This window comes from Canis aureus, chromosome 7 (genome assembly GCF_053574225.1).
Source record: "Canis aureus isolate CA01 chromosome 7, VMU_Caureus_v.1.0, whole genome shotgun sequence".
NCBI lineage: Eukaryota > Metazoa > Chordata > Mammalia > Carnivora > Canidae > Canis > Canis aureus.
The window spans coordinates 15,813,037-15,839,994 of NC_135617.1; the positions used below are offsets into that span (position 1 = coordinate 15,813,037).

At 39.6% G+C, this 26,958-nt stretch overlaps 1 long non-coding RNA gene across 1 annotated transcript; it reads left to right on the forward strand.

Moving 5' to 3' along the window:
* Positions 1-1,145: 1,145 nt before the first annotated feature.
* LOC144316771 (uncharacterized) lies at positions 1,146-26,958 on the forward strand. The gene is made up of 3 exons (XR_013382622.1): positions 1,146-1,305; positions 13,391-13,513; positions 26,539-26,958. It is a non-coding gene; the product is annotated as an uncharacterized LOC144316771 (long non-coding RNA).

Consider the following 26,958-nt stretch of genomic DNA (forward strand, 5'->3'; position numbering starts at 1 on the left):
TAGAACTGAATGAGACTTTTGAGTAGTGCTGATAATTATGTTTAATTAAAAAAAGAATCTCCTGCTGTAATGAATATAACAGACAAGACTGACAAAGAATGGTTCTGTGTTGTTGCTAAATATGCAGATATGTGAAGTATGCGGTGGTTCTCTGCCTTAGCTTGGGTTGTCCTGAGACCAGATCTTAAGGCAGCTGGCTTTTGTGGTACTATTTCATTATGGAGCACAATCCCATTGGGGAACTGACACAGAGATGAAGGAAGACCAGTGATATGAAAGATTGTAAACTAACTAAATTTAGAAGGTGCATGTTATTCTCAAATTTGTCAGGCAATGTATGTGTATTTCTTTCCCATGAAATGTTTGTCAGTATGAACAGAAGGATTTAAGCAAGAATCTTTCTAAACTAAAAAATTCTTAGAGCTGGAAGGGATTTTTTTAAACTCATCCTCCCTCCTCATACCACTGCCAATTTTATGGATGAGCAAATTGAAAGCTGGAAGGTTAAAGGCCTTGCTCAAAGTCATACAGCTAATTTATTTTATAAGAATCATGAGTCTATATGGACATGACATACAGGCAATGTGGGTTCTTTATTTGTCCATTTATTCATACTCCCTGCAAACATGGGTTGATCACAATTTTATGCCAGACGCTGTGCTCATTGCTGTACTTTAACATTTCTGATACTGAATGCATTTTTGCATCCTCATTAATATTGGTTTGCTCTATTGCTGCTTCAGGTATAGCTGTGAGACAAACCAGGCATCTAAGCATAATGCCCAGGGATTCATATCAACTTCTATTCCTGTGCTCTGAGACCATCCAACAGGTATGTTGTCACAGTAAGTACAACGTGAGTGTTTAATACTATTCTAGATGCAAGACCAACTTGGAATTGTAGACAAGATAGAAAGATATACTGAAAATATAGAGAAGTATCAATGCTACTTTCATTAAGAGAAAACTACTCTTTAGCTTTTTAAGATTATAAAGAAACTTAACTATAGCTGAAATAATATTTAGAGAGCAAATTTCTTCAGGTATAACCTCCACCAAAACCTATGCCAATATCTGTGAGTTGGAATATTAAAATAAGAACAGTGCCTATGGAATGTGGGAAATAGAAATGGTGAATCGTTTCATTTAACTGTCACATCGGACCTGCATTTGGTTGTTCCCAACTCTAGCTGCACATAAGAACCATCTGGGAGCTTTTAAAAATACAGATGCTAGGGTTACATCCCCAGAGATTTTGATGTAATTGGTTTAGAGTGAGGTTTGGACATCATAATTTTTTTTAAGGTAAGTCTAATGTCTAGTATATCAGGAAGCATAGGTTGGAGATACCATTAGAAGGCAGTTTAGAAAGAAAAAACCTTTTATACTATGGAAGAAAGCTTTGACTTTGTAGCCAAGGGACAATATAAAATTAGGGTTTAATTAAGATTAAGCTGATGACTGGGCAGAGCGGAAGGGGTGTGTTTGTGGGCATGTTGTGTAGGTATAGACTAGAGGCAGAAAGCCAGTTATCAGACTGACACAATAGGGCAACTGGGTGGTGATAAGGTGTGAAATAAGATTAAAATAAGGAAATAAATTCAACAGAAAAGAAAGGTTTCCTTTCTGATGGGCATGGGAAGCAAACAGAAAGGAGCATGTCCCTTTTTGATCCTCCTCCAAATTAGCAGTCTCCCTCTAAACTCAATTAAATATTATCTTTCAAGTATATATATATGCATATATATGTGTATATATATAATTCAATATATGTAGCAATATATATATTCAATGCAAAAGAGATACTTTAATTATTCATATAAAGCGACTATTTCTTCTCCCAAAATAATCTCTAAGAGAATAAATTTTGCACATGTTCTAATGAATAGTTGAAATTTTTCAAAATATATGCTAACATATCTAAATCTTAATGAAATCAACACATATATTCTTATATCAAAGCTCCTTTTGGAATAGATTACAGAATCTATACCTGCATAATTAAAGATCCCTGAAGGGACTTCATATCAGGATAAGATCCTGAAAGAAAAAATAAATGAAAATGTGTATTTCTGCTATGTAGCTTCTACACACCAGGCTCAGGCAGCCCAGAGATAAAAGATTATCTTACCAAATTAAAAAGTTTACTACAGCTTGGGCTTGTGAAGTCTAAGTGCAAATGTCTTTGTCTTAAAATAAGTAAAAGGAAATCAAAATACTCTCCGATTCTAGCCCTACCAGATACATTTCAGCTTCTCCAGTGTGTTATGGCCCCTCCCTTCTTTTTTCCAGAATATTATCCTGAGCAGGGCCAAGGACAAATGTCTTCTGGGTTGCCACCTCTCCCAGGAAGTCCTCTCAGACCATACAACCCTTGGTCTCAGTATTCATTACCACGTGTATCTTTCCTTATGTCACTATCACTGCCTGTAATTCCCCTGCCATTTGTAATCAATTAATTTGTGTCTACTTCTCAGACTAGACATAAGCTCTGTGATGGTAGGAAATGTTCTGCTCTGCTCGCTTCATAGTTTTAGCACCCAGAGAAGCACTGGGTATAAAATAGATGCACTAGGGTCTGATAGTCAAGAAAATAGAAACTGTATCAGTTTCTGTGTGTTTTTTTTTTTTTTAACAGGTAATTCAACATGGAAGGCCATCATGGCACATAATAATATGTAGAATGGTGAATTTGGAGCTGAGAGTCAATAGCTTAATAACTAACACATCTAGAAATGTTCCTAATACATGGGAGTTATAGACTATATGTTTATAGAATAAATGAATGAATGAGTCAGGATAAAGCAAATTAAAGAATAAACTCAAAGGAAGAAGATAATGAACAAAAGTGGAATGTGCTCAATGAATCTGATGCAGTGACATAAGAATTTTAGAGTAGGTGTCTGAAATCTGAGTTCTAACTCTAGGGCCATATCCAAAAGCTGTGTGTCCTTGGGGAAGTCACTTCACATCTCTGTGTCTAGATATTTCTTTTCTATGCATTGTGGTGTTGAACAAGATATTCTTCATTGTCTTTTATAGCTTTGACAGTGCAGTCTCTTTTAGTTGATTCTCTATACTCTCTGTGGACTCTTGGGTTTCTCACATACTCTGCAGTGATATGCTGAGCTGTAGCAAGAATCTGCAACAAAGCAGAGGGAGAGGTGTGTTATTAGGAAAGGTGGATGAGAGTAATACAAACTTGAAGGACATCACTTTATTCTTACTCTAGGAAAAGTGTGGCTGAATCCTCTTCTGCATTCACCGACACAAGTTATATATTACCGTATTATTATATAACTTATCACTTTGTATTTGTGAGGTCTGCAGAATTGCCTTTTGGCTTCCTTGTTAGTCATTGAAGTCTGAGATCCTGGTACTGGCATCTTTAAATTCCTAACATCTGGCAGCATCTGGTACATGAGAGGGGCTCAATGGAATAGAATTTAGTGAAGAGCATTAGGGAGGGTGGAAATTCTGTTTAGGAGTAAGCCAATTTTCAGGCTGCTCAATGGACCTGATTATTCCTGGCAATCAGAATAGTTTCAACCTTTAAACTGAAGCACGAAAAAAAAAAAAAAAAAAAAAAAAAACCTGACGCATGAATAGTGTCTTCTTAGAAGTCAAGGAACATCATGTAGATTGAAGAAGAGAGAATATGGGAGGAAAAAGTCATGAACGAAATACTCCATCCGCCCATTAAAGGTTCTTTAGACCTCAGACCATATCCAACACAGAATTTACAAACTAGCCAACAGAAACTATAAGACATGATGCTCCTGCTTAAGAGACTTACAGTCTAGCTGGGAGGTTACCAGGAACAGTACAAGGCTGAATCTAAGAGAATATGCCAGAAAATAATGTTTTGTCTGTCCTCAAAATGTGTTTGGGATCTAACTACCAAACACTACCACCACAGTATAGTTTAAGTCACCATCATCTCTTGGACCTTCTCACCTAGACTGCACGGCACTAGCATCCTCACAGGCCTGCCTGCAACCGCTCTTGCCTCATTTTGGTCTGTTCTTAACTTTATGGCAGAGTGGTTAAAGCCTATGTTAGATCAGGCCACTGCTCTATTCAAATCCACCAAAGCCTCCCCAATCTTTAAGAACATCTCTGCAGTGCCCTTGCAGTGACTTCTAAAGGCCTACTTCTCAGACCCCCTTAGCTATTATTCTTCCCCCCTCACTATTTAGAGCCAGGAGTCTCACTTGGCAATGTACAACTTCTCTGGAAAAATTAGCAATTTGGGACACGATAGATAACCCAAAATTCAAGCATGCTTGAAATTTGGGGTGTGTGTGTCTGAGTATGTTTCTTCTTCTGATTTTCTAATGGGAGCTGTGTTCATGGCATTGGAGTCGGACAAATGAGTGGCAACGTTGTTTCACTATTTACTACATAGGTGACCAGTTATCCCATGTTTCTGAGCCTCAGTTTCCTTTTCTAGGTAATGGGTATGATCACACTTCCTCTTGGGTTTTCTGTGTCTTAAATGATATCATGACAATCAAAAAGATTTAGCTCAGCATTTGCCACATAACAGAAGCACAGCAATTGCTAGCTCCTTTCAGTCCTGTGTGTATCAGGTTTGGACACTCAAGGTACAAAAGAGGGAGGCAGTGGTAAGTGCTCAGGGTAGGCTCACTAAACTGGTAACTGATCAAAAAGGCCAGGCCTACTAGAGTTAGTAGGCTGGATAGGAATGGGTTAAAGGAGTTAACTGGCTGCCCAGCTGGACCATTCTCAATCAAGGGCCTGCATAAAAAGCCAGCAGGAACAGAAGTGGGGGCTGGCCATGCTGGGAGTGCCTTCGGAGGCCAGCAGCTGAGAAGTTGCTCATCTCCTGGTTCAGCCTGTTGTCAAACCCTGGAGTGGGGGCCTGGGGGTGGGAGAGGTTGGATGGCCTTTGTTAAAACCCTGAGAGAGAGCGAGAGCAGTGTTTTATATTGAGCCTGACAAATAAAAGACCAACCTGAACCATCTGGTTGTGTAACATATGGGAAACACAGATTTCCATTGTAGATGACCAAAATATTAGTCTATTGAATCTTAAGGCATTTGACTATCAGGAAGAATTTGAATAATGAAATAAAGAGCTCTTAGAATGGTCAATCTGATGAGGGGAGTGATAGAAGAAAAGGTTTAGATGTTGCAAACAAAGTGATTATTGATTTTGGTACAGTGCATCTCATCACAGGGCTCCCGATTGTTTAGAAATATTAACTCACTGATCCTTAGAGTGTCGCTAGGAGGGAGGGAGAATTGTTCCAGTGGAGGGGAGCATGAGCACAGATTAGCTGAGAAGTCAGGAGACTGCTATTCTTGAGCAAAATGGATCAGAAGTGACAGTGGGACTATCGTGCTGCCTCCTGTTCCTATTTTTATGGTATGTCTTTGACTCATTGTGAAGCAAAGATTAAACACAGTAACCAAACAAGAGCCCTTGAAAGGCCTGCTGCTATGTAGGCAATTAGTTTAAAAAAAAAAAAAGTATGAAATCATTTGACAATCATTCAAGGATTTTTATTTTTTAAAAGCTGTTTTTTTTCCCCTTGCTTTTGAGGTCGGGTTCTTCAACCCTTAGTAACAAATGGGACAAAATGAATGCAAAATTCAACTCTAAAAGTAGTCTGAGAGAAAAATAGCATAGGTTGCTCATTTCCATGCTCAGAATAAAGCATTGTATAAAGTTTGTTTTTGAAGGGCAGAATGTAGGAATGGCTGATGACGAGCCCAGTGGATATACTATAGATTGATTTTAGCAAAACATTGGAAAATTCTTAAAATTTATCCTTTGGTCTAACCCAAATTGTCTTAGGCTTAAAAGTGGCATCATGCTTTTACTGAGTTGATTTTGAAATTGGTTGGGAGTAAATTCTAACGCATCCAAAAGTGAGGTGGTACACAGGCAAAATGGGTCTTCAGTGTTGCTTAATTGTGTTGCTAATTTGTAAAGAGTGTAAAGTGACATCTGCAAAGACAGAAGGGTGACAAGTGCCAATACTAACCAAGTGTTTAAATAAAGAGGCCCAGAATACTCAGAAATATTAACAAGACGTTAATGGGCTCAAAAAAGTAAAAATATATTTGGGAGGGTAAGGGCTTTGTCGTGACAGGGGGGTAGAGTAGATAATAATAATGTCTGGTATTCATAAAGCATCTGTCTTTGGGGATTTCAAAGCGCTTTGGATGTATATTATCTCATTCAGCACTGCCCCCTTTTGTCTGGAGTGGCTAAAAAGAGTGGCCATGGGGGGGAGGTGGCCAGCATGCCGGCTGGAGACTTTACCGTGTGTTTAATGACACTGAGGCAAAGTGTCTGGGGCATAGGGCACTTCAGAGAGCTGAGAGGCCCAGCAATTTCACACTCTGAGATTTCAAGAACAGGACTGGGATGATTCTCAGCTTAGTTCTTTGCTCGTGGTTTTGTAGGATGGTGAAAAGGTGAGGATTGCTGAGAAGCCTAGGAGGAAACTGAGGTGCAGGGAGATGGAATAGACTGTCTATTGGTAAAGGGGACTTAGTCTCCCTCATAGGTCAATTCTGGGCTTTGTGATTGGGTGTCCACATAATGATGCCCTTGAACACAGAGATGGAGATCAAAAAGGGTCATGGAATGCAGGCGATGGCATAGAAGAGGCAACATAGCCACACAACTCAGGCAGACCACCTTGGAAAGTGGCGATATAATAGGAGTTCCTCATTACCAGGAGGCTGGAGACAAGTCGGAGTCGGAGCAGGGCTGCAGGGATTGACTTGTGGCTGAGCGAGCTGGTGGTGGCCGGGACACACTAAGTCTCCGGGCAGAGGAGGAATCATTGGGAGCCATGCATGAGGAAATCTGGGACTAATGGGATAGAATGAAGAACCTTTTCCAACAAAAGACATCCTTTGGATGGTGGGACAGCTCTAGGTCCAGTCATACTAAAATACTGAAAATAACACCTATAATAAGTTCTATCTTTGCTTTTTGACTGGTAAACACACCTTATCATCTATGACCATGATACAATCAACAAACACCATGCAAAGGTTTTTGTTTGACACTTACTGTACAGCATCCAACAATAACTAGAACAGATTAAACTCTGCATGATCCTTGCAGGGAGATACAGTTCCAAGATTTATAGCTGAAGCTTTTCGTTGAAAGGATGAGCACAGCTTCACAAAAGGCCATAACCATTCCCTGTCCAGCATAGAGTCAAACCTTAGCAACCTGATTTTGTATTTTCCCAGAGGCCCTCAGATGAAGGATAACTGCTACAGAGAAAGTAGAAACAGGGATGATGCTAGAAGTTGAGCAGTTGTGCTCTAAAATCATGTAAAGTTTCTTGATACATTCATTCAGGCGGAGTTGGCTGAAAAAAACCCTCAGAAATAAACACCATGATTCCTTCAGGACGTGGTAGCTGTAGCCAATATAAGCCACTTCCTATATGATTCTGCTGAGATCTCGAATACATCCTCCTTCTTTGCATCATAGTAAAAACAACTGACTAGGGTAAGGGGAAACAACAGTCAAACAGCCACATTATGCAGAGAATGCACAGAGACAATTAATGAAACGTGATCAGTCTCGACATTTTTCATATTGCAAGTGGAAACGTGCATAGTATCTTATTACCTAATAAACTCTTGAGCACACTGACAAATTCTGAACACAGTGCTAACTGTTCTGGTGCACACACATTTCTTTCTTTTCCAGATTTTTGTTAAACACATACAAAAATGCCCCTGAACAATAAGTAGAGCTACTCACATGCCAAATCCCATTAATAACCTATTATAATGGTTCTCTTATGATGCAGTTTTCCATTACTGACCTTGCAGATTTTATCCAAAGTATGCCTGACCTCCCAGGGTCATTCCAGGGAGCCTGTGCTCAATTTCTAAACATCAACAGGACCGCTCAGACATGAAATCGCTGTGTCTGAAGAAGTGAAGCCAGCTTCTAGCGTTTTAAAAAGAAGCCCTTCTATGTTGTGAATTTTTTTTTTTGGGGGGGGGTATTAGATTCATGATTTAATCAAAAGACTAAATTAAATAAGTGAGCAAGTAATAATATGTAGCCATTTCTTCAACTTTCCTGCTCAATCCTGCTCAAATGAGTTGGCAGCCTTTCTAGGCTGGTTTAAACTTACACAATTACAGGCTTCCAAACTAATTAGGGAGCAGACGTTATAGGACTTGCAAAATTTGGCAGCCATTGCTAAAAATAAGAGTTCAAAACTATCTGTTATGAAAACGACTGGAAGGTTCCAAGGAATAGCAATACTAAACCATCAGCATGGCCCCGAGCAACTCTGCTTCCTTTTGTGCACCTTTTCTTCCTTTTTCATGCTAGTGGTGAGAGGAAGCTGCGCAGCTTTCTGTGCCAAAACAATGCCACCCGCACTTGGTCTAATTTACAGAATCAATGCATCAATGCTTTTATTATTTTCGCTATAAAGCATCTTATAAATTTTTGAAAAGTTCTGAGGTTACAACACTATTAGAGTTGTCTCTAAGTATTCCATTTTGATACTGGATTTTTTATGTCTCTTAAAGAACTGCTGCTGTAATATAATTCCTAGAAGGAAAGATTTGCCCTGAGTAAAAGCTCTTCAGGAAGGGTTCACAGACTGATGAGAGTGCATACGTGCTAACTTATAATTTTGAAGTCACTGATGCTGAGGAATCTGTAAATACAGCCAAATGGAAGGCAACTGTTGGGACAAGTGTGATTATCATACAAAGAAAGCAAAGTCTCAAAAAGTTGAATGATTTCCTTCAAGCTCCCTTGACATGTTTGCACGTGATAAAACCTGGTAGGGACAGCAGCTCTTTACTTCTACCTTCTTGTCTACACGGAAATGAGGATCCTAGCACTTTCACAACGTGGGACCGTAACCCTGCATTGGGAAATGGGTATAGGAAGGGTCACAATCCGATTTATTTTGGTTCTTATAGTTATTGAACAACCAGAAACACCATAGCCTGATTCATTACGTGGTCTTGACACAGACCCCAGGGGCCAGAGCTGGGTTGAGGCCACGAGGCATGTGCACACATGCAGATACATACAACACTATTTTCTCTAGTACATTTTTACACTCTCGGGTACCTACTGAAGTTACAAAAGAGAATACAGCAATGGGTGTAGGAAATAGAAATGCCATCATGTACATGTGGGATTCAGTTCTTTAGCAAAAACATCCTGTACTAATGTTGAAAAATAGTGTCAAAAAAGAGGTGCCTGGTAAAAATTTGCTGATGGGTAGAGTTTTGGATAAATTGAAGGGTGTTCCCATATATATTTGGAAGATATTTCTTTCTTTTTTTTTCTCTCCTGATTGTATGTGGCGGCACTGTCTATAGCATAATTGGGAGTCATTTGACTATCAGGATTGGGAGGGTGAACTTGGCAGGCACTGGAATAGATCTTCACTGACTGGCCTATGTGGGAGTTAAGCCTTATGTTAATTCAAACAACATGTCTATGTTTAGACAAAGGCGATATTGTATAAATGTAGCAGAAGATACTCTTCCTTCTCTTTTGACCCCCTTACGTCACTGTATCTTCCTTTTCTTTCAGATTTTAAAATCTCAAAATAGCTACATACACTTTCTACCTACACTTACCTTTGTATTTATTTTTTCAAAATCTTACAATTTTGCTTTCACTTCCACCAAGCTCCCGCATATAGCTGAGGCCTGAGCCCACATGTGCTCCTTTAAATCCCATCAGGCCAAACCCCATCTAATTGTCCTTCATGTCCCTTTGCTGGCTTCTGCTCCTTTTAAAAAACCCCAAGGTTGGTGTTTCCATTTCAGCTCTTTTCCTTCTCATTACTACCTATTTGCTGATGACCAACCTTTATCATTACTTGACACATTTGTTAGGAATTCCTGATCCATATGTTTAACAGGGTACTGGGCATCACCATGAGATGTCCAACTCAGTGTGTCCACACCTCACTCACTCCCATAGCCCCTGTCTTCACCTTCCCTCTTATTTCCACTCCAGCTCATGATTTTGCCAGCCTGTTGGCTATCCCAAGGAAAAAATGTGTGAATTCTCTTGCTCTTCCTCTTTCCCTCATTCTTCTTATCCAAATGGATAAGTTCTGTCAACACACCTTACAAACTCTGCTCAAATCTGTCTGATGACACACTCCGTCTTGCTGGTGAGACATTCCATATCCTCATCTCTCTGTAGACTACTGTGGTGGTTTCTCCTCTGGTATCCCTTTGGTCAGGACTGCCTCCTCCCTAATAAATCTCTGCCTGGTTGTCAATTTCCAAAATGCAAACCTGCTCATGTTACTTTTCCCTTTAGAATTTTGCAATGGTTTCCCACTGCCAATATGATAAATCCTTCTGATGGTTATATGGCATATGAGATCCTCCATGATCTAGCCACTATTTAGCTCCTTGGTCTTACCTTCTAACATGTTTTCGTATACATTTCAGGCTCTAATCATGGGGAAATGTTTGCAGTTGATTCTCTTCAATTCTTTCCTTTTCTCTGCCTAGGTTATTTCATCCAGCCTTATCTCCACATCAGTAGTTCTCAAAATTCTATCTCTGATCTAAACCTTGTTTCTGACTTCTAGATTCATATGTTCATCTGTTGGATGTCTAAGACACATCTCAAACTTAATGTATTCTAAACCAAACTCCATTCTTTCCATGGTCTTCTTCATATCAGGATACGATAATTTTTTGTTTCTGGTTGGTCAAGCCGAAAACTGCAGTCATCCTTGATGCCTCTCATTCTCTCAAACTTTGTATCAAAGTGATAAGCTGTTCCGTCAACCTTACCTTCAAAATGTATCTAAAATCTGAGTTACAAACTTGGTCACAGTCACCGTCATCTCTTTCTGGTTTGCTGTTACTCCCTAACTGGTCTTCCTGACATTTCTTTAGTCTACTTTCAGCCTATTCTCAACAAAGCAGTCATTGTGTGTCAGATCATTGCCCTCTTCTGCTCAGAACCCTCCAATGGCTTCCCATCTCACTCTGTGGAAGCCAGGGCTATCTTCAATAGCTTTTTCTGTTTCCATGGATTTTCATTTCCTAATTCCCACTGAAAGATTTATATACATTGGTCCCTGCATTAATTAGAATCCTCTGCTACTTTCTGCATCCAAAATTTTGCAGGACCCAACTCATTTATCAATTAACTGTGTAATATTTTTCTTTGCACACTGTTACACAGAGGGGATATTGTTATTTAACCTTTAATGGTCTTGTCAGCAGCCAAACTGTACAACAGTGAGAGTAAAAAAGTGTATCTTGCATATCTTGTTATCCTACACAGATTGGTCCATAGAATAAGATCCAGAAGTATTTGTTCACATTATTGATTATGTTAATATTAAAAAATAAGTGGTGCTAAACCACAGGACTATATATATGTTACTATATATATGTATATTACTATATAATATAAATTATATATAATAATTATAAATTATATATTTTATATATAACATATATATATATATATATAATATATATATAGCATTAATTTTGTGGTCCAGGAGTCCTAGATCTTGTTAATCTATGAAGGAGAAATAGCTTGATGTACATCTTATTAACAATAGCCACAAAGCTGACCCCAAGGAACCAAGTATTAAATCCGTCTCTCTGTCAATATTGGTGTCAGAGCCCTTGAAAATATTTCTGATTTGTAGCCATCTAAATTACATATCTCCTTGAGATTAGATGGATACCCTACTCAGAATTAGACTAGCCCTTGGAGAGTTTACTTTGGTTCTTAACCTTTTGGGTATAATAGACTGTTGGAGGTTTTGATGAAAGCTGTGACCCTTCTCCTCCCCAAATGCCCATACACACAGTCACTTAATATTTCTATAATTCAGGGGCTCAGGTTATTGAAAGTCCACCCATGGATTTTCTAGGATTCTATAGATCCCAGGTCAAGGATCACAGAGCTCCTGGACCGGAATTATATATTTTTTTCTTACTACCTTAAATGGTTACATGATTTTAGGTAATTCACATACCATATTTGTGCCTCAATTTTTGTCATTTACAAAAAGAAGTTTAGTCAGTCTAGCTCACAGAAGGTGGGCTGACTAAATCCCTTGGGCATTATGCAGATTGAAAGTATAATTTCATCTAGGAGAGTTGAGTCAATAATGAGAAGTGTGGAGCTTTACATAATAGTAACTCACCTTACTAAATAGTTATGGTTAATTGAACCCAATTCACCTAGATGCAACAGAATATAACCAAAAAAAAAAAAAAAAAAAAAAAAGAATTAGCTTATGTCAGTAAATGCTTCATTTGAAAGTAAATAACTCTAGTTCTTGGAGCCAGTCAGTCCCTGCTCTACTTTTCTTAATCTGTAAAACAGCTCTTAGCATCAATCTCTCTTTATCCTATGATTAATTAAGCAATCATCTCTTTTAAAGATTTATTTCTTTTTTTGTAAAAACTGATGGCATGTTTTTAATGAAATTGTAAAATCTGATCAATGTCCTCCAATCCCACACAAATAAAGGAGCACAACATTGTGTGCAGAGCAATGATTTTTTGAATCAATCTGTTTTATTTTTTATACATCCATTTCTCCCCAACAGCAAAAATTTTTAAAAATAAAATAAAAAAGATTTTAAGACAATAAAAATTAGTAATGTTTTAAAAACCTTTTCCTTAGAGGCCCTGGCTTTCTAGAGGGCTCAGTGATGGTGACGTAGTGGGGCTCCCAGATGAGTTCTATGGCTTCCTCTCTAAAGGACGGCTTCTCCTTGCATAGCTTTGCCAAAAACCAACAAGATGTGACATGCTCATGACACCAAGAAAATACCCAACCTGGTCTCAAAGTGTCTAGACCGTTGTGTTGCCTCTGTCACTTGTGAATCTTGCCAATGCCAACTCATTACATTATATTTACATATCATCTTCTTTATCCTACTCCTCTTTTTCCTCCTCATTGTCCCCAACCACCATTTACTGAGAACTTAATAGAAGCCAGGCACTATGCTATTTTGCTACATCCTTCAGTTATTGATACAACCTCATAAAGTAGCTATTATTAATCTAATGTTACACTTGAGGAAACTGAGGCCAGATGGAGGTAAGTAATTTTTCCTAGGTATTTAGAAAGCGATGGTGAAAACAGAGAAGAGTTAAGACGAAGTACACAAAGGCAATCACAAATCAGGAAGGTAGTAGGTGGGAAGAAGACTGAGAATCTAAAAGTGTTCTGTGAAGCTGGGCCAAATACAATTTCTCTGAATAAAAAATGTTACAAGGAGAAAGGAAGGTAGAAATATGACTGACCATGTTTGAAAAACAGAATTGTCAGGGTAGAGCACAATGCTACATGAGGAAACTAGAGTTAAGAGTTTCTCCTCCTCTTTTTTACCCTCAGCACAAAAGGGCGGAAGTTCTTACCGCTGGACATGAATTCCACTTATGGAGTGAGCTCTACACACGGGGAGTGATGAAGCAGGACTACTGGCGGAAGGGTTCCACTACTCCACCATTGCCCAGAGTAAGTCTGTTTTTATCCCATATTTCATTCTCCACCCCCACAAAGTTGCACTGTGGGTAACCTAACCCACATCACTGATGGCCTTCTGCTATCCTTTGAGGCTGCCTTCACCACATTGACTCCTGTCCCCAAGAAGACTTTGGATCATTGAATTTGATTCATCTCATCTCAGTGATGTTTTAGCACCCCCATAGATTGGCAACCTGAGTACCTTCCCATAGGCCCACCACTTAAATCTATTTCTGCTTTTGGAGAGTCACTAATACATTCATTTCACAATTATTATTTACGTAGCTGTCCCAATTCCAGTCTCTAGGGACACAATAGTGAACAACACAGGCATTGCCTCATTCACATATGAATCATACACACATATACAAGTAGGAGAACAATGGGAAAAGGGAAACCAAGTACTCATTCTATGTAGATCATGTATATCATTGCTGTATTATACAGAGAGGAGGAAAAAAGATCACATCACAAAGACAATCTTCTTTTAGTCATTGTGTTTATCACTTAAATTACAAATTTCTACACTATGGCAATAAGAAGAAAGAAGTGGTTGTGATGGTTCTCTCCTCAAATCATCCTTCCTGGGATAGAATGTGTATAACCTACCTGCCCAGCCGAGACAATATCACATCTCTCCTCCCCATGTTGCTTGGATGAAACCCACTCTTGAGTTTCTAGGGCTCAGGGGAGTTGAATGGGCTAATAGGCAATCCCAGCTGAACCTTGGCAGACCTTCCCACCAAACCTCAGGGGTTACTGGATTTGTAATGCAACCCCAAAGGCATTTGTGAATCAGCTGCAGTGGAAGTGCTTGCCTGTGGCATCTTGCCAAGACCCTATTAGAAGTCTCTCAGAAGAGCCTGACAACAGATATTATAAAGGCTGCAAAAGGATGATTATGGTCTGTCATTTGAAGAGTCTACACATGGACTACACATTTAGTTTTCTTCATTATAGATGAAAATGCAAATGCCCCAACTATAAACTGTCTAGCCAGTACCATCTACTGTATATTGACTGCAAATACAATGATGATGCTATTAATCATCTCAATTCTTCCTAGGGCTGGTGGTAAACTTAACAATGGAAAGTCCATAATTGTGGTACAAATTTGCTATCTTCACCATATCAATTCCTGGTTTAATGCAACATCTTTTTCTGAAACAGTAGGACTAGCCACTGAGAAAGACATACCTTCTGGGACTGGCACTTGCTCTTAGAATCAGACATTCCCTCTCTGGGTTAAGCAGCCTGAAAGTTAGGACTTCACACACTGATAGAGCGCTGCTTAAAAAAAGGGGAGAAAGAAAGAGAATTGTTCCTTAAAAATACTGATGGAGAGAGAGTTTCAACACACACAAGGGAAGGAGACAGTGGGAAAGTACAAGATTATGATGGAGTGGTGCTCACATGAAACAGAAAAGCTTTGAGAAAAGTATTCTTTCCAACTCTCAACTCTCCTTTATACTAGACCATAACTAATTATACATGAATAGATTTTTTAAATTTAAAAGTAGTATAAATAGCAAATTTTTCCATTGCTGCACAGAGTATGTAAAGAAAATAAACCCCTCTCTGAGACAGCACACCTGCTACAAAGATGTTACAAAATGCAACAGATACGATCTTTTTGAGAGAATCCTCAAAATATGATTTATCCCAACTATATCCTCAGGCTGCTTTTAGGCACAAAGTAATTCCTGCTCCTGTTGGTGAATTTCAGATTTTTTTCAACAGAGTTACTGAGAAAGGGGTAAAGAAAAGTCCTTTGATATTGGGGGGGGGGGAAAGATGATGAAATTGAGTAGAAGAAGATATTAGAAGAACTTAAGGAAGGAGAGCTCGACATGTTTGAAAATAACTCATAACAAAGTGACAAAGATTAAAATTATAGGACAAAATCCTCCATTCAGCTATTTACTGTAAATATTTATTAAAAGAGCAAGCTTGTCTCCCCTCTAAGGATATCACTCCTCTGACCTCTCATTTTACATTTCCAACAGCCTTTGCTGTATAATCTTCACTCAGCTACTTTATTATGACTCTTAAAGTCTAAAATTAATCTAATTCATTCATTCACTCATTTGCTTGATGTTTATTAATAACTTACTATGGACTAGATGTGAGAAACGGAGGTTCCTGTGTACCTAATTTAACACCTGGGAATCTAGAGGCCATTCCAGTCCTTCATGTTTCACCCCCAGTTGTCTTTGCCACCACTCAAAATGTAAGCCTCTCTGGTGACTGCATACTGTCATTCCCATGCTGCTTTGTGCTTTCTATCTCTTGATTCAATCTCTCGGCACTTCTCTCTCTCTGCTTCTTATTGCTTTTCCTCTGGAGTCTCTGTGCCATGGAAAACAAATTACTTCAGAACATTATCTTTTTTACAAAATACTTTGCTTTATTTTGGCTCAAATTAAACCTAAATTTTTTATCTAGGATACTGCCTCTCCAGGAGCTTGAATGAGTAGAGGCTTCAACGGGAGCAGGAAGTTGGGTCTGCTTTTATCTGGGTCCTGAGGCAACTTCCAGGTTATATAAAATTTTCTTCTCCACTGAGATTCATGCCGTATCACTCTACCACCTTCTTTTCAATATTATTTAACTACCGCTAGTCACTGCTTCCCAGTCACTAGACACCCTATTCACAGTCTTCCTTTATGGAAAGACTTGCCAACAACATAGGTAAATTCAGTGTTCAGGCCTGTTACTCCTGACACCTTGAAACTATGATTTTATTTTCCTCCCCACAATTTTTTTTTAAAAAAATAGACCTTATTTCAGAGCAGTTTTAGGTTCTCAGCAAAATTGAAAGGAAAGAACAAAGATTACCCATACATGCATAGCTTGTCCCATTATCAACATCCTCCACCAGAGTGGTACATTTGTTACAGTTGATGAATTTATGTTGACACATCATCATCACCCAAAGTCCATAGTTTACATTAGGATTCTCTTTTGATGTTGCATTCCAGTAGCTTATATTCTCTCTTTTCGAGCCCTGTGGCCCCCTGACTGTACCTGGCCCTTGTTACCACTCAGTTCTATTCCTTATCAAAGAGCTCAACTCCAGTATCCCACTCTGAACATAATCCCTATTCTCTCATCTCTCACTACTACTGCAGGATTTCTGCAACTTCCTAGTATTTTCCCAGCATCTGAGCATGCCATTTTCTTTCCACTGCTTCTCTGGAATCCTTATTGACCATTTATTTTTATTCTTGTTTTTAGAATTGTTAATATTTTACAGCCTCATCATTGCCCTTGTCTGTCAAGCAGAATTCTTCACTATGTCATCTTTTTTCCAGCCCGGCCTTCTAAGAGCAGGGAGAGGGCACCACTATGAAGATTGCTCACAGTAGAATTTCCCAGTTCTCAGTCTCAGCTTGGCCCTGTGTTCTAGCTGAAGATGTGTTCATTTGTTCATAGTCAAGATTCTTAAACACTCAGCCATTAAGAGGGCACAAACTCACCTGGCCTCTGATTCCTGCCCTCCACAAATAGATGTATGTATGTTGGCGCATTTCTTCTTTCTTTCTCTCTTCTATGAACCTGATTCTGTGCCTTTCATCGCCTCCAGGACATTAGTGTAGTGCTTGATCTCTTTTTCTTGTACCTTCAATGTAATCTCACTATGAGTTTCTTTCCCCTAAAGCTAAAAATATACACTAAATTCATACATCCTAACATAGTCATTGATACATGCACAATAATACTGGGGTGAGTGGAAAAAGATACAGAGCTATATACATAAAATGAACTCCCACTTCATAAAAATAATTATATAGAACAAAATCTGGAGGGAAATAGAGCAAAACTTTACATAATAATCTCTTAGTCATGGGATTTTGGATTACTTTGATTTTATTGATCATCCTTTTTCAAAGTTCCCAAACTTCCCATGGTTAGCATATATTACTTTATTTCTTACACAAATAAATTTTTTCTAAAAATGCATTTTTCAAAGACTTATGATCATACTTTTGATCCCATGTCCCACTTCACTGTATTCTATTTATGTAATATTTATCTGGATTATATAATATTTATCTAGCAAATGTCTACATTTATTCTACTTTTTCAGTTTCATTCAGTTCTCAACCCTATTGCCATCTGAATTCCACTTTCCCAGTTTGTTTGAGAGACTCTGGTATTTTCAAGATGACCTTCAATACCATTAGATCAGAAGACTGTCACTTCCTGTCCTCTGAACTTCAAGGCTGCATTTGCCCCTGTTCCCCTAAGACACTCTCCTCCTTAACTCCCACTCATGCTTTCGGTTTTATCTCCAACACCCTGTCCTCTCTCTCCTCTTGCTCCTTAAATGTTGAGATTCCCTAGGAGTTAGTCATCACTCCTCTACTTTTATCTCTCTTTTTTCCCTCCCTGGGCCATACCAGCCACACAGATGCATTATCCAGGACACATTTCCTCATAATTTGGAAATCTCTACTTCTTGCTCTGGTCTAAAGTGTTTCCAAGTTTAAGGGACATAAATGTACTTCATGTACAGTAGTAAGAGAAATAATAGCCCTTTTAAAGAACACATTTAATAGATTTTACAATATAGTATATTTTATGTTTCAAATAGAATTTGGGCTTATATGGATAGGATAGTTCTCATTATAGCCAACCGGGAATAATATACTCAGATACAATCACATAACAAAAATCTCAAAGATGGGTATTTTCACATTTGATGTTATTGGCGCTTATGTGGTAGATCTTACATTTCAGTAAAACTGTAAGCAAAAGCAAAAGAAAGCAAACACAGTATAATAAGAATAGCCCCAAATAAAAGCCAAAATTTTCAGTATCATTTGAAAATAGAGTCCTTGTGACAAATGCTGTGGATACCTGATTATTTTATTGTTTCACATAATCATCTCACCATGAGTTATAATCAGACATTCTAAATTATCTACTGAGACTTTATAAATAGTAATAGAAAAATGGCTGTTTTATTTTCCCTTTCAATGTCAAAAATCATTAGAATACTCAAATGGTAATGTACAGACGCTCACTTGGCAAATGGTTAAGATAAAGCAAAGAACTATAGCAAAGCCCTGATATACCAGTGGGACAACTGGAGAATGAACAAAGAAATTAGATTCCCACTTGGTGTAATTAGTCTTTATATTCCTAGCTCTTTGAGATAGGTGTGGCATTCCTTCTCACCAGCCTATGCCATTCACAGAACCCCGGAATCTGAGTCTGTAGACTTAGCTCAAAACTGTGCTCTGCCACTTGGACTTTGTGTGGATTCTGGGTCTTTTGCTCTTTCTGAACCTCATTTTGCCCATCTGTGAAGGAAGTTCACACGGTGGGCTGAGCAACAGCCCATGTGGCCACAGTGACACTCTTGTCAAGCACAATAGACTCGATGTCTATTGAATCTCTTGACAAAATAATCAAGTCTGCAGATTTTAAAAGTTCCTCATTTAAGGGCAATAGAGACAAAAATTGGATTTTATTATTTACTCTTCCATGCACTAACTGGCTGATCTCGGGCAACTCAGTTAAACAATGTGTGTCTAAGTTTCCTCAGTCTTAAAATGAAAAGCATAGATGAAATGAATTATTTTTCCACTCTGATTCTAGGATTCTAAGACCACATATTTAGGAGGTGAGTTACTTTCTAAAACATTAACATGGTCCTTTTATTTATTCTGCTGTTTCATAGAAGAAGCAGCTTCACTTTAAAAATGTTTTGGAAAACATTTTGAAGTCAATATTAAACTTAACTATTTTGAAACCTTTCAATGAAAACTAAAAGATAGTATGATTTTTCTTTTGCTTTTCACAAGTTTCTTTTGGAAGTAAGTGTGTAAGTAATGAATAAAACATCTAACTGCATATGTGTGCAGATGCAAATAAAATTAGGCATTTCATAGCTGGTTGGAGCAAGAATTCCTATTCTAAGTTTCTCTCTTCACTTATGCTGCTGTTCAGAAAAAGCAGGCAGAGAGAGGCATTTCGCATCCATGGCTAGTCATAAAGTGACTATGTTTTCTGGGGGTAGGAAGACATAAATGACATCTTTAAAACTCTGGAAAACTACTGCCAAGTACTTGGGATCTGAGATGATCTGGGGCAACCTCTGGAGATTTAACACAAACCCTGAGGCCGCTGGGAATTACCAGGAGAAGTCAGAGTGCTTCTACCTGCAAAAGATGTTCTTCCTACTGTAAAGAATGAATCATCCACTGTCACCTTGAGAGACAGTCCCAAACAACCAGTCCCAGTTGAGAAGTTTCCCAGCCCTCACCACTCAGAATGAGACAAGATGATATAATTAACAAAGTAAAAACATAGTATCTTTTACTACAACTGATAATTTTTAAAATTAACTTGTGTCGTTTATAGGAACCTGGATTTGTCAGATCACTGACATCTACTGATAGCTGGTGATCCTTATTTAATACTATTTGAGAGTTAAATTCAAATTTTGCACTCGTATTTGAAAACACATCTAAGTCCCAACATTTCTTTGCAAATTCTTGACATCTGGGACCACATAATGACGAAGATCGATGCGAAGATGCAATAGGCCTCGTCTATGTGTGTTTCAGCAATTCTAAACGAGAAATTAACATTTATTAAAACCTTTCCCATAAAGAGACAGACCTAAAAGAGCTTAAAAAGAAGAAGAAGAAGAAGAAGAAGAAGAAGAAGAAGAAGAAGAAGAAGAAGCAACAGAGGGGTAGACCCAACACCTAGCATCTAGTGTGTTGTGGTTCATGAGTTAACTGCTAATGTAGCTGCGCTGCAAATTTCCTAAAGCTGGTACCCACCGTACCCTGTGCGTCTCATTTTAAAACAATCATTTATGGGTGTTAGAGGATGCCTAGGAAAGCAGAAGGGTTCTGTGTCAATCAAAGCTAATCACTGGTACAGGCAGAGGGCTTTTGTTGGCCTCCATGCTCTAAGCTGTGCTTCCACATCTGTGTTTGAAGAGATTAGAGAGGTGCTTCATACAAGAACTGTATTAGTTAAAGCTGATCGACAGTATTTGGAATAAATCATGAAAAAGTTGAGTGCCAGAAGGGAAGGCATGGCAAGTGGGAGATTGAAACTGACGAGGACTAAATCCACCCCCGCCAGTAGCCCCCCCCCCCCGGCACCCCCCCTCATTTGTATTTCAGTTTTGCTCACTGGAGAGCATTACCAGGTGCCACGCTCTTGCCACCTCCTAGCAAACACGCAGCGACCCAGCCAAGAAGCCCGACGCCAGTGTTTCCCGTGACCTGCTTGCCACACTTGGATGAAGGGCTCCAGTTTTATTTGAGGTGCTTCATGGAAAACAGATTAGCCCAAGTGGGTGAGTGGGATTTGGGGACCAGGGATGGGAAAGCATGAAAAGTGAAAAGAGATCCCAGCAAGAATGAACACCAGAGCCCCCTCCCCGTTGATAGCCGTGTTCTCTCGGCATGAAGGCCATACACTGGCAAATAAATTATGAGTGACAAGTATTTGAACCAATAAAGAGGGCACTATATTTTATATGCAGTAAATTTAATTCCAGATTGTGTTTCACCTCAGCAGGGTGACATGTTTATTGCCAGTGAAAGATGAAAGCCGAGGGAGTTAGAGGCAAGCGTCAGCAGTTCTAGTGGGCACCCGCAAAATGAAGATTTGACAGACCAGTGGCTGAGCCCTTGAAATGAAATGCCAGATCAAATTTTACCCCAAAGGGGTCAGATGTACTGTCATGCCCCCAAACTCGCAATACCAGCTGAATAAATGAGCCCGGTTCAGCAGGGAGCAGGAGGCCAAGAGCATGCTCTGTGAATTTTCTGCTCCTGGAATCATCAGCTTTTCCAAGTGCACCGAGCCCGGGAGGACCAGGGTGAGGTGTGGCTGCGGGAGGATGTGCTAGAAGGGATGTGAAGTGCCGCTGCCTCTGTGGGGCTCTAAGTGTCATTTTAAAAATCTATTAAACAGATCGAAAAGTAGAAGTGAGTCTAAATTGATCTGCCCGTCTCTCAATTTCATCCTACAAGCGCTCAGCTCAGGTGTTCAATTTATTGAACCATAACCCCTTTTTAAACAATCAACATCAACACGCAATAAATATGCTCAGCAAGGGCAATATTTACATGCATGACTCATTGTTTTAGAAGATTTATTTGTGGGGGAACTGACTGGCAATTACACGGGACTTCCTTTGGCAGACGGTGGCACAGTGGCATGTGCGTCCGGTTCTGGTTACTACAGAAACTCAGCTCCTGGAGAGCTTTCCCCTGTGAAAGGTGGGGAGGGATTTTTGTTATAATCTGCACATGATTTCCCTTGTCATTTCAGATATAAGGAGAGAGGGAAGAAGGCAGGGAGGGAGAGAGGGAGGGAAGGAAGGAAAAAAGGGAGAGAGGGAGGGAGGGAGGAAGAGGAAAACTTGCTGGCCTCAGCTGAGTATGTCCACAAAGAGTTTATGGGCTAATTCCTATAATGATGCTGATAATTCATGTAAAACGGTAGCCAGTCTCTCCTCTGCGCGCTTATGAAACAGGTTCTGTTTTCCAATATATGGATTGGGCTGGCCAACCGCTTTCGAACTCATTTGTGTAGACATAGTGTCATCAACTTTTGAATCAATCAGAAGGGTTAACGTTTTAATCAGTCCCTTTCACTGACCTTGCTCTGTGGGACCAACAATAGCATCTACCATGTATTTAACTTCACATAAATGTATTTTTTAAAAATATTTTATTTATTTATTTATGAGAGACACACAGAGAGAGGCAGAGGGAGAAGCAGGCTTCCTGTGGGGATCTCAATGAGGGATTTGATCCCAGGATCCCAGGATCACGACCTGAGCCGAAGGCAGATGCTCAGCCACTGAGCCACCCAGGCATCCCATATAAATGTATTTTAAGAATGTTTCTCCTAGGTTCAATGTCAGCAAGATGAAGATGATATAACATTCCCGGACCCTATAATTTCAGAGTTTCTTCCTCTTACTTGGTGCCTCTTTTCTTAGTTTTGTACGTCTTTTCCATATAGTCACTGAAGTTACAAAGAACAGGTACTCTTATGCCTGGATGAAAGACAATGGATATGAATAATGATCCTAGCACCACCTAGTTGCTTCTTGGAACTTTAAAGGACCCACTTGTTTCCTGTGAGAATGGCCTTCACATTTGGTGAACACAGCTTTGGAACAGAAGCAGAACCTGGCGTCCTCCTGGTGACACGTACCATGGTCAGTGATTGCACTTCTATTCCTCACTCACTCCTGCCTTCGGGATGTTGTGAGGGTGACTGTTGGCCAGAATGCGTGTACATGTTGTAAGGTCTTTAGATAGAAGAGTTGCAGTGTGAAAGAGACTTGGCTGTCACCATTACCACTACCCTGGTCCCGTGCTGATTCCTGATCACCATTTTACTCTGGTCATTCATTCCCTTGGCTACATTCTCCCACGGAGCATAGAACTGACGCATTTTTAAGCTCACATCCTCTGTGCTGCTCCAAGTATTCCAGGAGTCTCTCTTTCATGACATCAAATACATCCCCCTCCTCTCAGGTTCTTATGCCCTGACCTTCCCTATGTCTATGTTCCCTGCTGTTCCCTCCACTTTCTTCTCCAGCCTCCTTTGTCTGCTCTTTTCAGACCTCTTGTGTGGGCTGCACTTGGAACAGAGTCCCATTTGTCTGGCGCATGCCCTTCCTCTTGGCCAAAGAGCTCCCGAAGGCTCCACAAGCTTTCAAAGCCCATAGCTGATTGCCAGCCAAATTAATCTATGCAGTTTGTTTCCCTTCTTGCAGATCATAATTATTGGTCCCACTTGCAACTCATTATAAATTCTTGGGATAAAGGAAGCATGTCGTAGGTTAGGAGGATGGGTAGTTTCCAGACAACCAAAAGTATGAATGATGTCAAAAGAGAAATGATATTTAACTCCACCATGGTCACATTCATTAAAATCGATAATGTACAAGACTTCCACTACATTTTGTAGTTAGAATAAACACATCTCACGTGGTGTAGGCATGATAAACCTTTTCTTTCTATCCTTCTGTGTTTGCCTGTTACTCTGTTAGTCCTAAAATCCTGTTGTCAAGTAGTTTTAATACCTTCTCTCAAGTTCCTCATAGATTCATTCCTCCTTTCTGATTTTGCAGCCAAATCAAGAATCAGTCATCTTTCACTCAAACGCAGGCCACCTTAGGGACCTCCTCACTAGGCATTGAAGCCTTCGTCTTGTTTCACGGTCTTGGAAGCTGTTTCCTTTTTCTCTTTCCTATAAAATTCAATTCAAACTCTTCATAATTCTATTTAAAATTCTCCATTCTCTGACCCTTCCAAAGCCACCAGCCTGATGTAGGGCGTGTGCTATGATGATTGGATCCTCAGTTTCCTCCTAAACATCTGCCTTGATGGGTGTTTTTGAAGATAGAGGTAGGCATTTTCAATCCTGCCCACCACGGCTGGCATACAATAGTTGCTCAATGAATCACATGTCATTATTTATTATGACAAATGGTCCCTCTACTTCTGCCTAGCGAATCTGCACCTCCTTCTTAGAAAGTGACTTCACTCCCACCTTTTTCCCCTTTGCTCATGTTTTTCACCACACTCAGGTACGTTCTCCCCTTCATTTGTACACCCTGGTTCGAAGCTCCCATCCTGTCAGGAGCTACAGCTTACTATGTGCTCTTGGGGTCTGCAGGCCAGGAAGAAAGAATGAACAGATACCACAGTAGCTCTGTGGGTTATGTTTAGCGCTGTTCTCCATAGCTCCTAGAGTTTATGATTACAGTTTGACAAAACACCCAAACGCGTTCAATAAGTACTTCTGCTGAATTATGCTAAGTAATTTAAGTTTTAACCATCAATGCATATTTAAATTTTGGCCATCCTTCAAGGTCTAATGTAAATGCCTATCCTCCTCCCCCAGATGAATTACTCTCATGATGTTTGGCCCTAGATGAAGTGAGTCTCTGTTTTTAAAGTCCGAATGTTCTATTTGGCAAGAATCATTTATTATCAGATGTTGTGGTTGAACCTGAACATATCATATCTGCCTTGATGGAGGTTCAGTGAACTCCTGGAGGAAGGAGAGAGGATAGTTCAATCCAGCAAATGTTGGCCAAGGCTCCAGGAGAAGGCCACTGATCCTGGTGGTGCAAGCAGTAAAACATGAAGTTGCTTCCAGCCTCTAGCTTACAAGCACTTATATTTCAGAGTGTCTGGGGCCAGCTGTGAGAAGATGATAGGAAGTATAAAGTAAACAAGAAGAAACTATTTCATAAGTGCTCGTTGGCACTCCAGGCTCCGTGGAGCATCAGTGGAAGCTCGAGGAAGAATTTTGATTTGCATTGGGATCTATTTAAAAATTTGGGAGGTACATGAGATGACTTTTTTAGTATTTAAGCATGTAGCATAATGACCTTGAATAGTATATAGTTTATGAGTCTTTGCTGAATGAATAGCAAAGTAAATGGCGTGCTGTTGCACTCTTTCCATTTAATTGGATTTTTTTTTCCCACATCTAGTAATCTCAGAAGAGTTGGTAGCATCTGACTTCCATAGGATGTGTTTATCTCCTAAGGTGAGGGTCACCTGTATGGTAATCTGTGAGCCTGAACTTGAAATTGATTATAACTGAGCTCAAGTTGAATTGAGATTCAAATGGACGGTGGTTGTGTCAAGGTCAAGGAAATAAACAAGAGAAACAGTTGCAATTACAGTGTAAAAATGAACAGTTTAGAGCAATGTTGAATAAGAGTATTGCTTGGGACAGCCAAGCGCAATTGTGCTTGCGCAGCTAAGATTTCTTTAGCACTTCTTCCATATAGTCTTCCCCCAAGATGTTAATTGATGTTGGCATTGAATCTTCTGAAGCGATGGGAATTCATATGTTAAAATGTCCAAGAAGCAGCAAAAATGAGTGATGGAATGGGTCACTGGATATTTTTAAAGGCCAAGAAGCACCTTCATTGGAGGGTGTCTAAAGCACAGGCCCCAAAGAGCCTCCGAGGATCGTTCCATCCACTTTTGCTCTATCCCTTTGTACAGAGGCTAGGACAGCAGCATACAGCCCCCAAAAGGAGAATCCTCACAATTTTCTTCAGAATGCCAAGTGTTATAGTGAACGATAAATAACCTTTCTGTAACAAGCAGCCCTTTTTTTCCCCACTGGAACAAAATGTTCAACTCTATTTGAATAAAAAGCCCACACATATATCAAATTAAACAAAATAGCATTGTTCCAAATACAGATCAGGCAATCTTCCCAGACTCGTGTCAGTAAAAATTTCATCGCACTCCACACCATTGTATAGTAGCTCTCTCTCCTCTTCTTTATGTGTGAGTGCAGAATCACTATTCTTAGACAAAGGAATGCAGACACAGGCCGTGTCCCCCATGCACTTGAATAAAATAAAGGTTCAACCAGGGATTGTGATGGCAAGAAAGAAAAAAAAAAAAAAAAAAGAACGCACCGCTGCAAATACAGGTGGAGATAGTACCCCACAACGATATTAGGAGCCATGGATCAACAAGAAGTTATTTTGCTTATTGCCAGGACAAATATTTTCCCATTTGATGAGGCATAACTCTGGATCGATGTTAATGAACCAGGAAGCTAATTGTGTGGCGTGTGTGTGCTGAGACGGGATGGAGGCGGTGGTGTGTGGGGCTTGCCTTGCCCTAACTCGTGAGAGTCGATTGTTAAATTTTCAGGGTTTTGCAAGCTTCTTTTTTTTTTTTTTGTTATATATGATTGTTATTAAAAATTAACATAAAAGTGTGTAATAAAATTCAAGAAGTTACATCAAAAAGAAAGATAATACCCAAACATATTACTTTGTATTTTACTGCATTTTACTGTGATGTGTGCTCTTGAGGTTATTTATATCTTTTGTATCTATATGGTAGAAATAGTATGGAATGGTGTGATGCTCTCTATTTGTTCTGCAATCCTCATTCACCCTGACACGCTGGTGGCTTGGAATTGACTCCCACTACAAATCAGAGTTATGGCTTTCTTTTGTTTTTGCTTTCCAGAGAGCTGATTGTTAAACATTTATCAGCACACTACTGGGCAGACGCTCTTTGAGAACAGAACTAACTTCCGATGCAAACTTGGGCTGCTGAGCTGAAGAGGATTTCGAGCGGGGCCTCCCTTTAAGGTTAAGAAGATGTACCTGTGCAGAACTTACAGGGTTCGGGGGGCAGAGTTTGTACTCTGTGCTGCCTTCTGTAAGATGGATTAAAATAAATCCCTCCAGTCTGACAACTCAAGTGTTTTTTTGAACACCTGAGTTCATTGTAGGACTATATTTATTATTAGGCCAAGTTGGTTCATCAGGAAAAGTTTATATTCATTCTCCCCAAGTGCAATATTTTCCCAGTCTTACTAAATGTGGTGGACGTTCAGCTGTAATAGGCAGTAACTGAACATTGGGTGGCACCGCAGCAGGCTTG